The sequence below is a fragment of the Prionailurus viverrinus genome, chromosome A3, assembly GCF_022837055.1.
Source record: "Prionailurus viverrinus isolate Anna chromosome A3, UM_Priviv_1.0, whole genome shotgun sequence".
Lineage (NCBI taxonomy): Eukaryota > Metazoa > Chordata > Mammalia > Carnivora > Felidae > Prionailurus > Prionailurus viverrinus.
The window spans coordinates 88,084,945-88,098,255 of NC_062563.1; the positions used below are offsets into that span (position 1 = coordinate 88,084,945).

Below are 13,311 nucleotides of genomic sequence, written 5' to 3' on the forward strand. Positions count from 1 at the left end.
ATCCACTAAGAAAACTAATATTTTGCCCCCAGAAGTGACCTGTGTTATTCATGTAAGAAGACAGACATCTTTCCCCCAGATAAGTGGACCCTGAAAATAATAATTCCCATCCTAATCTCTGTTGGTGTTGAAATTCCACTATTAGAGTTTCATTCCATAGGTTGTAGTATTATCCCCTGATTAAAATGAAAATAGGCCTGAAAGATATCATAGGCAAATATTGCAAAATATTCCCCTGCGGTACCAAAACTATCAGATCTCTGACTGTACAGTCAGGCTGAGCAGGGCCAGGACAGACACCATATCAACAAGTCTTAATGAGAAAAAGGTGTGATGCCAGGGCCACTCAGAAGGGTCTAGCAATTGGGGCAGGACTGCCACCCTGAATGGACCTCAAGGGACCCCGGTCTGACAACTCTCTGAAGAGAGATGATAAGATGCAGGCTTTTAGCCAGCACACAAAGCCCCATGAATCTCTCAGTGCCTGCCCCCACCCTCCCTGCCTCTCGTGGGTGCTCGGAGGCTGTGCCCAGGACCTAGAAGGCACCAGGCTGGTTCCCAACTCTATGCCTTTGTCCGTGCTGATCTCTCCCTGGAGAACTCTTTCCTCTTTGCCTTCTCCCTTCAGCTCTCCTCTTCAGCTCTTTGTCCTTTCCTCCTGGAAGCCTCCCCGCCACACCCCTGTCCCTTAGGCTCTCCCATCATCTTTCCTCACCTCTTTTGTTCCACTTACAATCTGACAGCAACAGACTATTACCATGAGCTCCTCAGCAGGCAGGGCCTGTGTCTTTGGCATTTCTCTGTTTCCCATGTTGCCACAAGTCGTGGTGCCAGTCAGATGCTGAATGAATGTTAGTTGAACCAAAACTCAATTAACAGTACTTTGGAAGTTCGGCCAGTTCGGCAAAGCAGCACTGTCCAGGTCCTGGGGTGCCAGAGGTGAGAGAGGCTCTAGGCCCTAGGGGGGCTCATGGACAGTGTGGGGAAACAGAGCCCTAAGCAGCCTATTTCATGGTAAGGTGCTGAGTGTTAACGGAAGCACATATGGCAGGCTCCCTAGTGCCCAGATCACCTCCTTTAAAACAAAATGGTCTTTTGTTGTACAACCCAAATGGCTGGGCCCCCTCTGGCAGCCAATCTTCCTACCTATTTTGAAGCAGAATTCTAGCAATTGACCACAACTCTTTAACAAATCCAATTCCACATTATAACACTGATTATGGGGAGACAGAGGAGAAAGCAATATGCACCACATACCACCAGCCACAATCCCCTTGGCTCTCCACAATTCAGCCCTGCCCCCTTATCTGTCTCTCTCACCTCTGCCCTCTAGCAGCCCTTCTCCTGCCCCCATCCCAGGACCCTTGATTCTGTGCTCAGGGGAGCCCTGAGGCTCCCTCTCAGTATCCCCAGTTTGTATCCTCACACCCTTGACCCCTACTCGGCAAAGACTCTGCCTGGGGTTTCATCCTCCTAGCAGAGCAGCTGGGGACTGCAAATCACGAAAGATGCTCTCTGTCACAAGTCATTTTCCTCACTGTCCCACCGAACACCAGGTGTTTGTAATCACTCGAGTATAAAACCACATTTCTATGGGTCATTCTTAACTGCTCTAAAAGGAACAGAAGGTCTAGAAGGAAAGTAACAGATGCCCAAGTTGTCTGACCTTTTGTTAGAAGCTGTTTGAGCTCCATGTGCACCTAAGAGAGGTGGGTGCCTGTCTCCTGCCCCTTCAGCGGGAGGTATCAAACAGGAACAGACAGTCTGAGCACCCTGGGCCCAAAATGGAAAGATGCTGCAAGCGATCACTCCCAGCTACCCCCACCACCACCATGGGCATGGACTCCCCTGGGGTGGTCCCAGCCCTGGAAAGCCCTAGGCCCCCAGCCCCACAGCACACCATTTGCTCCAAGCCTCAGACCAAGTCAGAACCCAAGCTCACCGATCCTTGAGACTTCCAGAAGGGAGGGAGGAGCCGGTCATGGCTTTGCTGCGGTTACTTTGCTAAGTAAATGGAGACTGCTGAACAAGGGGCTGGACCACACCCTGCCTGGTCTGTTCAGATAAAGAGAAAGCTCGCAGCTCTGCATGGTGGGATTATGGGTGAAGCTTATCATCAGCTTCTTCATACGGTTCTGAATTTCCCAAGTTTTACATTAGGTATCAACTGCTGTGACCACTTAGGACAAAAATAGTTTAAAAGAAGAAGAGGAGAAGGAGGAAGGAGAGAAATGGTAAAGTCTCTCTCTATCCATCTCTGGAAACCCCCTTGGCTGGAAGAACCCTTTAATCTCCTGACTGCTACAAGTCTAAGAAGTGCTCATTTCTGAGCATCCCTGATGCATCTTTTCCTAGCAAAGTCCAGTGAATTTTAAAAGCCCTTTAGTAAAGGGCCCCAGACCTAATGGTTGGTAGGCACTTTTTTCCATTCTTCTATCATCTAGAAATTGTGCTGCTGTGGAATGAATGGACCCAGTATTTTTTCTCACCGCTTGAAATCAGTCCCATTGCCCCTCGCTAGACAAGCACAATTATTTGTTCAGTACCTATTGGTGCCCAAGAATGAGCATGAACTGAAATTGGGCATGAGAGGAAAGATTTCCAAAAGAAATGAGATTTGGCCCCTGCTTGCTAGAGGCCTACAGTCATAGTGAAAAATGTGAATACAAATGTAGATAGATAGAATAACAAGCATTGAACACATACTTTCAGACCACCTCTGAAATGACGATCTCTCTCTCTCTCATATTATATATATATATATGGACCGAAGTTCTGAGTTAGATATTGAAGGAAGACATTATTCAATCAACAGAATTCGGGCTATTAAAGCCAAATAGGCACAGTTGTGCTGGGCCCTTCTCATTGACACTTCAGTGAAGGGCTCATCTTCCTGGATTTCAGGTGAGGAAAGTGAGGCTCCAGGAAATGGGGTGGCCTGATCAGGGCTACAGAGCTATTGAAGGGCAGAGGATAGTTTGAACCCATCTGGTTCCAGAGCCTGGTCTCTCTTTTCACTTCGCCATGATTCCCTCCCCTCCTCCAAATGAAGATGAACACATGCAAGGGGCCTGGTAGGAAGGTGGGGAATGGAAAACAGCAAATAGCAAAAGCCCAAGGCCCAGACTTCATATTCTTCAAAGAAGCCAGGCCCTTAAAGGATCATTTTGTTTCCTATTTCTGGCATGGTGACACCAAAGGATATGATTCCCAATCCCTGCTCTCAAAAGGCCCACAATGTAGTTGAAGCAGGGACAGTTCATAAAGCAATCATTGCAATACTAGGGGGCCAGTGCTCTAGTGGATCCTCATGAACCATGGAGTTCCAGGGAGGTCCCCACCTTGGGTCTCCAGCATTAAGCTTTAATCCACTTGTCAGATGTCTGCCACCAATCACAAAAACATGTGGACTTCATGCCTTCAATGAAGAGGAAAGAAAGGGGGATTCAGGAATTCCTGGTGATGCAGAGACAATGCTGAACTAGCAGGAAGGCTGGGTTCAGCCTTCAAATAGTCCCTTCAGTGAAAAGGTCAGCCAAACTTGCACACTCTGTGGATAAAAGCTCATCAAAAAGACTGTCTAATTGAACTGACATGTCCTCTGATTCACTGTTCCACACCTCAGGCTGTCCTAGAATCCAGTCACAGATACTTTTAAGCAGTCATCTTGTCTACCTTTGGCTTCTGGCAAGACTATACCTAAGACCAATGGGGCTATATTTTGAAAAGCTTTACCTCTGTCAAGTTCAAACATAAAACATTTGGTTCTGCTTTTTTTGACCTAATCTGAGAACATGTGTTCTTCAATAGGAAAGTAAAATGTAACTCATTGAATCATGTGGCAGGACTATCCTTGCCCCCCATCCCCACCTCCAGCCAGGAAATCCAGAAAACAGCTATTGGGTGATGTGCCCTTCTATGTCTAATAAAGTTCTACAGCCACAGAGATGAAAATAAATGCTCTTTTAGCACATTAAAGCCAGAATTGTCTTGTTGTTTTTTCCATTGGTGGTGTTGGAAGGGTTTTCCTCACTAACTGGGCATAAGAGAAAATTATAAGAACACCTTGCACCTAGGACTAGAAGGGGATCTGACACCATCTCTCCTCTCTCCAGACTAAAGAAACTAAAACTTCACAACCCCAGTGAGAAGACTTTGTAGCCCCAGGAAGAAGGGATGGTGAAGAAGTGTTAAAGGGCAGAGGGTCTAAAGGCTCACATGGAGAACTCTACTGGCCTCTAGAATATCCATGTGGAGACATCCCAAAAGCCTGAGAGGTGAGGTTCAGACTGTCACAAAGTGTCAGGACAAAGATGGAAAAATTAGGAGGCATGCTGTTTGGCTTTGCTGTCCTCTCTGTGATCCTCGCTATTATTCTGTATGGTTTAGATTTTATTGTGAAGGTATTAAGGGAGGAACTATTTCAACTTCTCTGTATATCTGTATGTGTACTTGCATCATAGACAATGCCATGTGCTCACCAAACCTACTTCCTCTTCTTCCTGGGCACCCAAGTTCCCAGCCCCACTCCGATCTATCTGGCAAGGGCCATATGGGATGTAAGTCAATGGGATATAAGCAGAAGTGATGTGCCTCACCTATAGCCCAGGCAATTAAGAGCAGAAATGGGTTCTTGTTGGGATGAGCACTGGGTGTTGTATGTAAGTGATGAATCACTAGGTTCTACTCCTGAAATCATTATTGCACTGTTTATTAACTGACTTGGATTTACAATTTTTTAAGTTAAAAAAAAAAAGCAGGGGCACTTGGGTGGCTCAGTTGGTTAAGCGTCTGACTTTGGCTCAGATAATGATCTCGCGGTCTATGAGCTTGAGCCCTGCATCAGGCTCTGTGTTGTCAGCTCAGAGCCTGGAGCCTGCTTCAGATTATGTGTCTCAGTCTCTCTCTCTGCCCCTCCCCTGTGGTCTCTCCCTCTCAAAAATAAATAAACGTTAAAAAAGAGAGAGAGAAGTGTCTTGTCTACACTTTCTCCTTTCTTGCCTCCCTGCTGGATGCAGAGGATCCAGTAGACATTCTGGTACCCTTGGGGGATAATGCAGCTGCCAAATGGAAGGAACCACAGTGTCGCTAAAAGCAGTCCATTGAGCATCTGATTGGAGATTCTGAGGTTGCTGTTACAGCAGACAGCCTACCCTGAACAACATCTTCACACCTTTTTTTTTTTTTTTTTTTTTAGCTCAAGATAGTCTTCTATTAACTGAATCCTAATGTCTCAGGATCACCAATTATCCATATACTGAATCTCTGTTCTCTACATTTTTTCATTTTTCCCCTCATTAGTTTTATTATTGACACTTTCCTTGCGTTCTGACAGTTTGTCAGGATTTCCAACTTCACTGGTGTTAATTCAGCAGAACTGGTATGGTTTTAATTAGAATATGGGGCATTTTGTCTGTTGCATACTTTCCTTCATCTCCATTTTCACCTCCGCCCCTTTCCTCCTAAGCTCTTCGCTCCTGTGCCTATCCTCTCCTATTTCTTAGAAGCCATGTCTTTTTGAACTACATTAAGAAAACCAAATCATTTTCTGACATTTTTCTTGTGATTCCTATAGCAGATTATTACAAGAAGCAAGCACTTTTGAGTCTCCCAGATCACTTATGTTCCTCTGAAGTGTCTTTTCTCAAGACACTTCTAATTGTTTTTTCGTTCACTTTATTCTCAAATAAGATGAACTCAAGTCCTCTAATGTACAGGAAAAATAGCTTCTAGCAAAAGATGATCAGGAAACCACATGTTTTCTGGAAATCAATCACACAGGCCAGCATAAGGAAGACTTTTGATTCAGGCCTCAGAAGTGAAGGCAGAAAGATACAAGCCCAGATATTGATTTGATAGTGAGGGGTAAAAATAAACATTGGCATGATTTTATTTCTTCAAATCTAAGACATCATTGACTGACACGCTATTATTTCAAGTATTACTAGGAAAGGAAAACCATTATCAGTTATAATTATAAGTCATCATTAACTGGAGGACACATCCCAATTTCAAAATGCTGACATGTGGGGAAAATGTGTGCTTTAGAACTGACGAAGTATGGAAACACAACTTAGAAGTTAGGTCACCAACTTTGGAACCGCTTTTCACATGTGGATGGCAGATCACCCACTGGGTCAGGAAGCCAAGGGATGGAGACAAGAGAAAGAGGCCATGAGGCTTCAGGAGAGGCCCATAAACCTGGATTTGGGGATTTACCAGCAACTAAGTTTGTTGGCTGTCAGTCCTACTTCCACCAGGCAGTGCCCCAATATCCACAATTGCAAGGCAGGCTGATGTGCCTGGCTGCTGAACATGTTTTGCTCCATGCACATCCACGTTCTCCCAAGGAGGTATCTTCCCCCTCTGTGAGACAGGAGCATGATGTCATAACGTATTATGACATTATGACATTTGTCGTCCTATGATGAGAAAGCCAAAGCAAAGCTTAAAATGTGAGACAAAAATGGAGATGGATCCACTACCTGGATTTCTGATTTGCTAAGTGGATGAAAACCACCCTGGCTGGAAGTATTCTCCAGAGGGACTAGCACATAGTAGGTGCTCAATAAATTCTACTTCCCATCTCCTATATCCTCTTTCAGAACCCTCCCTGATCTGCCATTGAGATCTGCCCTGCATTTTCTCAATACTGGGAATAGACAGATTCGAAGCAAATGGAAGGGAAATTAAGAACTCCTGAGAGGGTTAGGGGAGTAGAAGTCCAAAGCTATCTCACATTACTTACATTAGGGAGTTGGCTCCACACTACAGCCTTGTGGGTAAGAATCCAGGCTCTGAAAAGCACTGAGGCCTCGGATCAAATCCTGCCTCTGCATCTTTCTAGCTGCGTGTACTTGGACAAATTAATTAATTTCTCTAGACCTCAGTTTCTTGATCTGTACAATGGAGAGAGGAACAGCACCTCCTCAGAGGATTATTTGAGATAATATATGAAAGCACAGGGCCTGGTAAATAATATGGGCTCAATAAATGTTAGATTAAATCATTTTTCCTGTGGTATATTGACACTATAACAATTGAATTTTTAAAATTGCAGTCAGTCTGGATTCCATCTTGCCAGCAAGCATACATCTGGGCTCACTGCCCTATCAAATGTTCTCAAGGGAATGTCAATGCATTTGTGAAACTGAGCTTAATAAAATTAGGCAGATTATGTTTGCTGCTGAATTTCTGTACTAAAGACATAGGTAGATTTTTGGCTGATAGGCAGCTTTAAATGGTAGGTTCCACTCTTCCATCTGAGCAGGTGATCTAGAGATTCCAGTGCTGTTACAATGCTCCTTGCATCAGTGATGAGAATGCCTGGACTGGTAACAGATTTCTCCAGCTAATTCCCTGACCCCCTTGACCTGGCTATTTATTATGGGTACTAAAAGCTGTGCCCAGCCATCTGACATGCTTGTGTCTTGGCAATAAAAGACTTCTGGCCCTTCCTGGCAGGTAAGCCTAGAATTCAAAAGAAAGGGGTGAGATTTTCAGTCTGGGAAAGATAAAAGTGGCAAAGGACTGCAAACTAAGGCAGAAAATCACGAAAGGTATAAGGAGAGCTAACACATGGGAGAGCCTACTTCTCACCACTCAAAATAAGGGCATTTAAAGCAAATTAAATAAGGTTTTACAAGTGGTTAGTAAACAAATGGAATGTGCTAGCCCAAGGAAGGATATATACTAAAGTGTATGAAGCCTACTAAACATCCACCTAAAGACCTTTTTGATAATAAACTCCCATAAGGCATTTAGCCTGGACAGGCTGTGTGCATCGATACAGTGTTAAATGAAAAAGGCTTTGGGTTGGAATAAATAACAGCGGGGTGTCCCCCAACTCCATACATTATAGGGTAGGGGTAGGACAGCTGCCCACACTCCATCTTTGCCTTCTTTGTGCCCAGCGTTTCTGGGAAGTGGGACAAAGGGCACTCATGGCACCTCTCTCCTACACCTTTTAGAACCCTCTATAATTTTGGAAACACATTACATAACTTCAGAAGCATTACTATATGCTAAAGCATACAGATTCTGGGGAAGACTGCCTGATTTGTATCCTAGGTTCACCTCCACCAGCTGTGAGATTTTAATGTTTATTTATTTTTGAGACAATGTGAGAGACAGAGTGCAAGCAGAAGAGGGGCAGACAAAGGGAGACACAGAATCTTAAGCAGGCTCCCGGCTCTGAGCTGTCAGCACAGAGCCCGACGCGGGGCTCGAACTCACGAACCGTGAGACCATGACCTGAGCCTAAGTCGGATGCTTAACTCACTGAGCCACTCAGGTGCCCCAACAGCTGTGAGATTTTAGGAGAATTACTGAACCCCCCGGGCCTCCGTTTCCTCATCTATAAAGTGGGGGTAGTAGTTATGATAGCAACCCCAAAGAACTGCTGCAATTAAATGGATTCATTCATGAAAAGCACATAGGACAATGTCTGTCACAGAAGATGTATTCAATAATGCTATTATGTGGCAGTTGTCAGCTGTATGGGTGAATCCAAACACCACGCTGGACCAGCTGAGGAGGGTGAGCAATGGCAAGTAGCTCGGAAGCACGCTGCCTCGGAATGTTCTGAGGGGTGTGTAAATGGGTTGGATAGTAGCCTCTCAAAAAATATGTCCATGTCCTAACTCCCAGAACATGAGAATATGACCTTATTTGGAAAATGGATCTTGAACAATGAAATTAATTTAAGAATCTCAAGATGAAATCGTCCAAGATTATCCAGGTGGACCCCAAATCCCATTACAAGTGTCCTTATAAGACACACAGATGAGATGGCCATGTGAAGACAGGCAGATATAGGAGTGGTGCAGCCACAAGTCAAGGGACACCAGCAGCCAGCAGAAGCTGAAAGAAGGAAGGATTGATTCTCCCTTAGAACCTTTGGAGGGAGCACAGCACTGCTGATGCCTCGTGATTTTGCACTTCTGGTCTCTAGAACGGTCTTAGGGTTACTCCAACCTTAATATGTATACAAATTGCTTGATGATCTTGCTAACCTACAGGTTCTGATTCATCAGGTATGGGGTGAGGCCTGAGATTGTGCATTTCCCAAAAGGCCTTAAGTGATGCCAGTGCTGATGGTCCACAGACCACGCTTTGAGTCACAGGGGTTTAAGAGCATATTGTCACCAGCAGCGCCATGATGACAAAGGGGATGCCTGGAACAAAGGGTCAGAAGTTGTAGATCCAATCAGCCACCACACTTGGCCACTGTGACAGTGGAGGAGCCCCCTTTGCAGCTAGAGGATAAAGAGCAGAAGCAAGTCACTGAGCTCTGGCGGCACGTCTCCCTAGGCTCGGTCGATGCTTCTGAATTGAACAGCAGCTCACTGGGGCAGTGCTAATGGGTTCTGACTGCTCCTGTTCATCACTCTCTAACAGGGTCAACCAAGAAGTGGTCTCGTCCTTTTGGATAAAAACAAAACAAAACAAAGACAGAATAAGATTTCCTTATCCCTGGCTTATGGAGGACCCAGAATATCTCGTGGGAGAATGGAAACTTTGGTTACAGAATCCCAGTTTCCAAATTTAAGTGAACTTGATGGAGACTTATACATCAGTACTTTTGCCCTATTGTTTTTATGGAATGAAAAATGCTTGGTCCAATTTGAGGACGAGAACTTGCCTCTAAGGTAGCCTGGGCTCTTACACCTGTGAATACATCTTGAGAAGCTCAGGTTGGTCACCAAGAGAGGAGGGGATACTGGTATGCCACAGGATGAGGGTGGGAATAAATAAAGTAGCTTATCCACTAAAACAACCTCAGTTAAAAGAATGAAGGAAGGAAGGAAGGAAGGAAGGAAGGAAGGAAGGAAAGAAGAAAGAAAGAAAGAAAGAAAGAAAGAAAGAAAGAAAGAAAGAAAGAAAAAAGAAAAAGAAAGAAAAGAACAGAAAAAGAAAAAGCCAGTCCACCAAGTCTAATCAAGTCTAATGTAGGAATGGGAAGAAGACACAGAAGTTTCTTGGCCTTGTTAAAAGAAAACCACAAGCCCAAAATGGAGTCACTTATGCTAGGCCAAGTCACCAAACCAGGGCTTACTACCTAACCTAATTGCAGTTTCAACCTCCTCCCAGAAATGTTGTCTTCACTGCTCAGTCAGGAATTTTCTAGTCAGTACCAGTGAGGTCATCTGTCACATGGGCCCTCTCCCTGTCCCAAAGGAAGATGAGGTCATCCACCTAATAAGACCCCTTGCTCCGTCCCCTAAGGGGAAGTGACCTTGCCTGAAACAATCCTTTCTATTCTTTTGCCAGTTGTCCCTCTCTGTTTCTGCCTATAAAACCCTTCCATTTTGTACAGCTCCTCTGAGCTCCTCTGAGCTCCTTTCTATTTGCTAAATGGGATGCTGTCTGATTCATGAATCACCGAATAAAGCCAACTTGGTCTTTAAATTTACTTAGATGAATTTTGTTTTTAACAGCCTGAATTCTATTTTCATTTCCCACTGATCTCCTTCTCCAGTGCCCCTCCTGCAAACCAATCCACACACACAGTTTTGTCTCTAAAATGCTTCACAAAAGCCACCCAAGACTTCCCATTGTCCGTAGCCAAGCCAGCCATGAGGCTTTCGATCATGTACCAAGTCCAGTGGATTGGTGGCACTGACTTAAGAGAGCTTGAGTCCTCCTCTGAGTTCGGTCGGAGAGGAGGAGGGGATTGGTTTCCAGAGTCAGCCATGAGCTCAGGGCAGAGGCAGTGGCATAGTGCCATTTTTTTCTAAACAACAGGATAAAGCTCCTATTGGCTCTCAAGGTCCTCAGGCTAGCACTTCTCCCAGTCTTCCTCTGAAGGAAAGCCCCCAGCTCTACACATGTCTCTCCCTCCTCTTCCCCTGGTCAAGGTCTTTCCATTCTCCAGCACTTAACTCTCTCCCTCTTCTTGGTTCTGGCACCTCTCATTTGCCACCAAACTGGCATCTTTTCCTGCTATTACTCATCTCTGTATATGAGTCAGGACAAAAATGATTAATGTATGAGTGTTCCCAGCTTTTCCCCTTCCCGCAGCCTCTCTCCTCCATGAACTCCAAGAAAAGCCCACCTTGCCTTATTGGCTCCTTTTGGCTTTGTGAGGTAGAATCAACAGGGAAGGGAGCTGGGAGAGAACAAGAGGAGGGATCTTCAAGGAAGCTGGTGGCTTTTAAGGCCTTGTGTTGAGACAGGAGCAGCAATATGAGGTAAGACGGCAGCAGGCAGCAGAAAAAAGTGGATTTATAGGAGTTGTGTAGCTTGCACCCTCCCTGTTTCAAAGTCAAGAAATGCGAGACCTTAAGTTATCACAAAGGGCTTCTGTTTATTTAAGTTTGTGCTGAGGCCACAACGATACACTCAGTCCGGACCTCATGGGACATGGCCATGCAAGTGTCCCATTTATGCCTCCCGTGCTCTCTTCCTGCATGACTTGAGGGGCCATTCCTGCACCTGTCTTCCAGGGTCTGGGGCAGATCCCAGAGTGGCAGAGTCAGGCAGGCCTGAAAGCTCACTCAATGTCCTTACTTTACAAAGAGCCTGAAGCCCAGAGAAAGGGTCTATAGTCCCTCAACTTCCACGGCAGCTAAAATGCCTGTGTGAGCAGTTTTCCCAGAGCTGATGGCACAGTGTGTCTGCTAATGCCACTTCCCTTCCTTCCTCCTTCAGGATGAGGTACCTTAGGTCAGGGGATATCAAACCAGTCCAGTTTGACAGGTATTGATTGAAGACACTCAATGAAAAAGTACTCTGTATGAAAATATGTTAAACATTCTAGAAAAGCCTACTATGGACACTAACCTATTGTGAATTATTTTATGATGGGAAGTATCACTTTACATAGGCAGTAATCATCCCTGGTCATGGATAAGACCCTCTGACCTCTTTGCCTTTGGGTTCAGCCCTGCACTTACAGGTACAACCCCTCCCCTATCTTCTCTTTCTCATCCTCTCCTACTCTCATACCTTCCTCATTCTCCTCATCCACAAACACCACCCCTGAAAGCTTATCTCATCTTCCCTGCATAGAGGCAAGTCCATTGCATAAAAAGCTAGGTGCACCTTGGGAATGTTTGTTTCTGATGGTGGGAGTGGGGGAGTCTCATTAAAGATCACTCTGGTGTTATTGGCCTGACATACCCATTGGCAAACTCTCAAGGACACATTTAATGTCTGGTTCTTACTGAATGAAGCAACCTGGCCTGGGCTGTTCACAGCTAATCATTCCTCAGCCTTCCCAGCTGACGATGGCAGACTCCATGTCAGCTGGCTTCCTGCTGGGCTGGGGGCAATAGTAGGCATTGACCCAAGACAGAGGGAAGACGCCAGGACATTTCCTCCCTCTCTCTGCCTCATGTGGCACCTCCTCCATGGCCCCAGCTCCCACCTGAGAGGCCTACCATGCCAAAGAGCGAGTGACCCTGGCCCTATGGCTGGGATGACACCACTTTCCCCAGCTTCACCCTCCAGCCTCCTAGCCTCCTTCCTGGCAGAAGTAACTTCCTGCTGGGGCTAATACCTGGGCTACCTCCCAGGAATCTGATCTTTTACTTCCTCCATTACCTGTGCAAATGTCCTGCATTCAATGCCCTCTGCTGAGATACTTAGAGAAGTTCCTGTTTTCCTTCTACGAGGCTAACTGATACACACCCCAACTCTCCACCTCCCTTCATAAAATCTATGAGAAAACTGAGGCCAAGAGAGTGTGAGTCATCCAAAGAAAGACTCAGTGACACTTTATGGTCAGTGCCTGGATTGGGCTTCCTGGCTCTGCCCTCCTCATCTCCGCAGAAAATGTCAGGGAATGCTTGATTTTCACTTTTAAGCTAAGATTTGCAACTTATCGAGATCAGCAAGTTTGAAATATGTGACTTGTAAAGCACAGCCACAGTCCCTTCACACTCCTGACATGCCCACTGGACATGGGGAGTGATTTAAAGCTTTGCTCTGAGAGATGGAAACACATCAAGTAGAATAGCCAAGCTGTCACCACAGCCAGTCACCATCGGCTTCTGTACCTCAGTTTCTACATCTAAGGAAACAAAAGTGACACAAAATGATCACTTCCAGAAGCATTTGAACAGTTCTTTTAATATATGCAGCAAAATTCAACTCTTCAGAATTTGGACCAGATGGATTCTCAACTCTGCAAAGTAGGTTTAATTTAATAGTTATTTAAACATGCCACATATTTTAAATACACAGTGCTTCTCCTAATTAACACTTCATAATTTCTCAAAAGAGTCCCATAGGCAATTGCTACTATTTGTAACTGGTGAAAGGTTGTGTCAAGAAAATGAATCCTATTTCTTTCCTGAATTGCAGCCC

At 45.2% G+C, this 13,311-nt stretch overlaps 1 protein-coding gene across 11 annotated transcripts in view; it reads right to left on the reverse strand.

Annotated features, from left to right (window-relative positions):
* Positions 1-13,311, reverse strand: part of ADD2 (adducin 2) — a 105,064-nt gene that overhangs the window by 49,661 nt on the left and 42,092 nt on the right. For 2 of the 11 annotated variants that reach the window (XM_047853632.1, XM_047853635.1), the window contains exon 1: positions 1,943-2,002. The exons of the other annotated variants lie outside the window; for them this stretch is intronic. The gene's annotated coding sequence lies outside the window, so the exon portion shown is untranslated. Of the gene's footprint in view, positions 1-1,942; positions 2,003-13,311 lie in introns of those variants that run through there. 11 annotated transcript variants of the gene reach the window in all.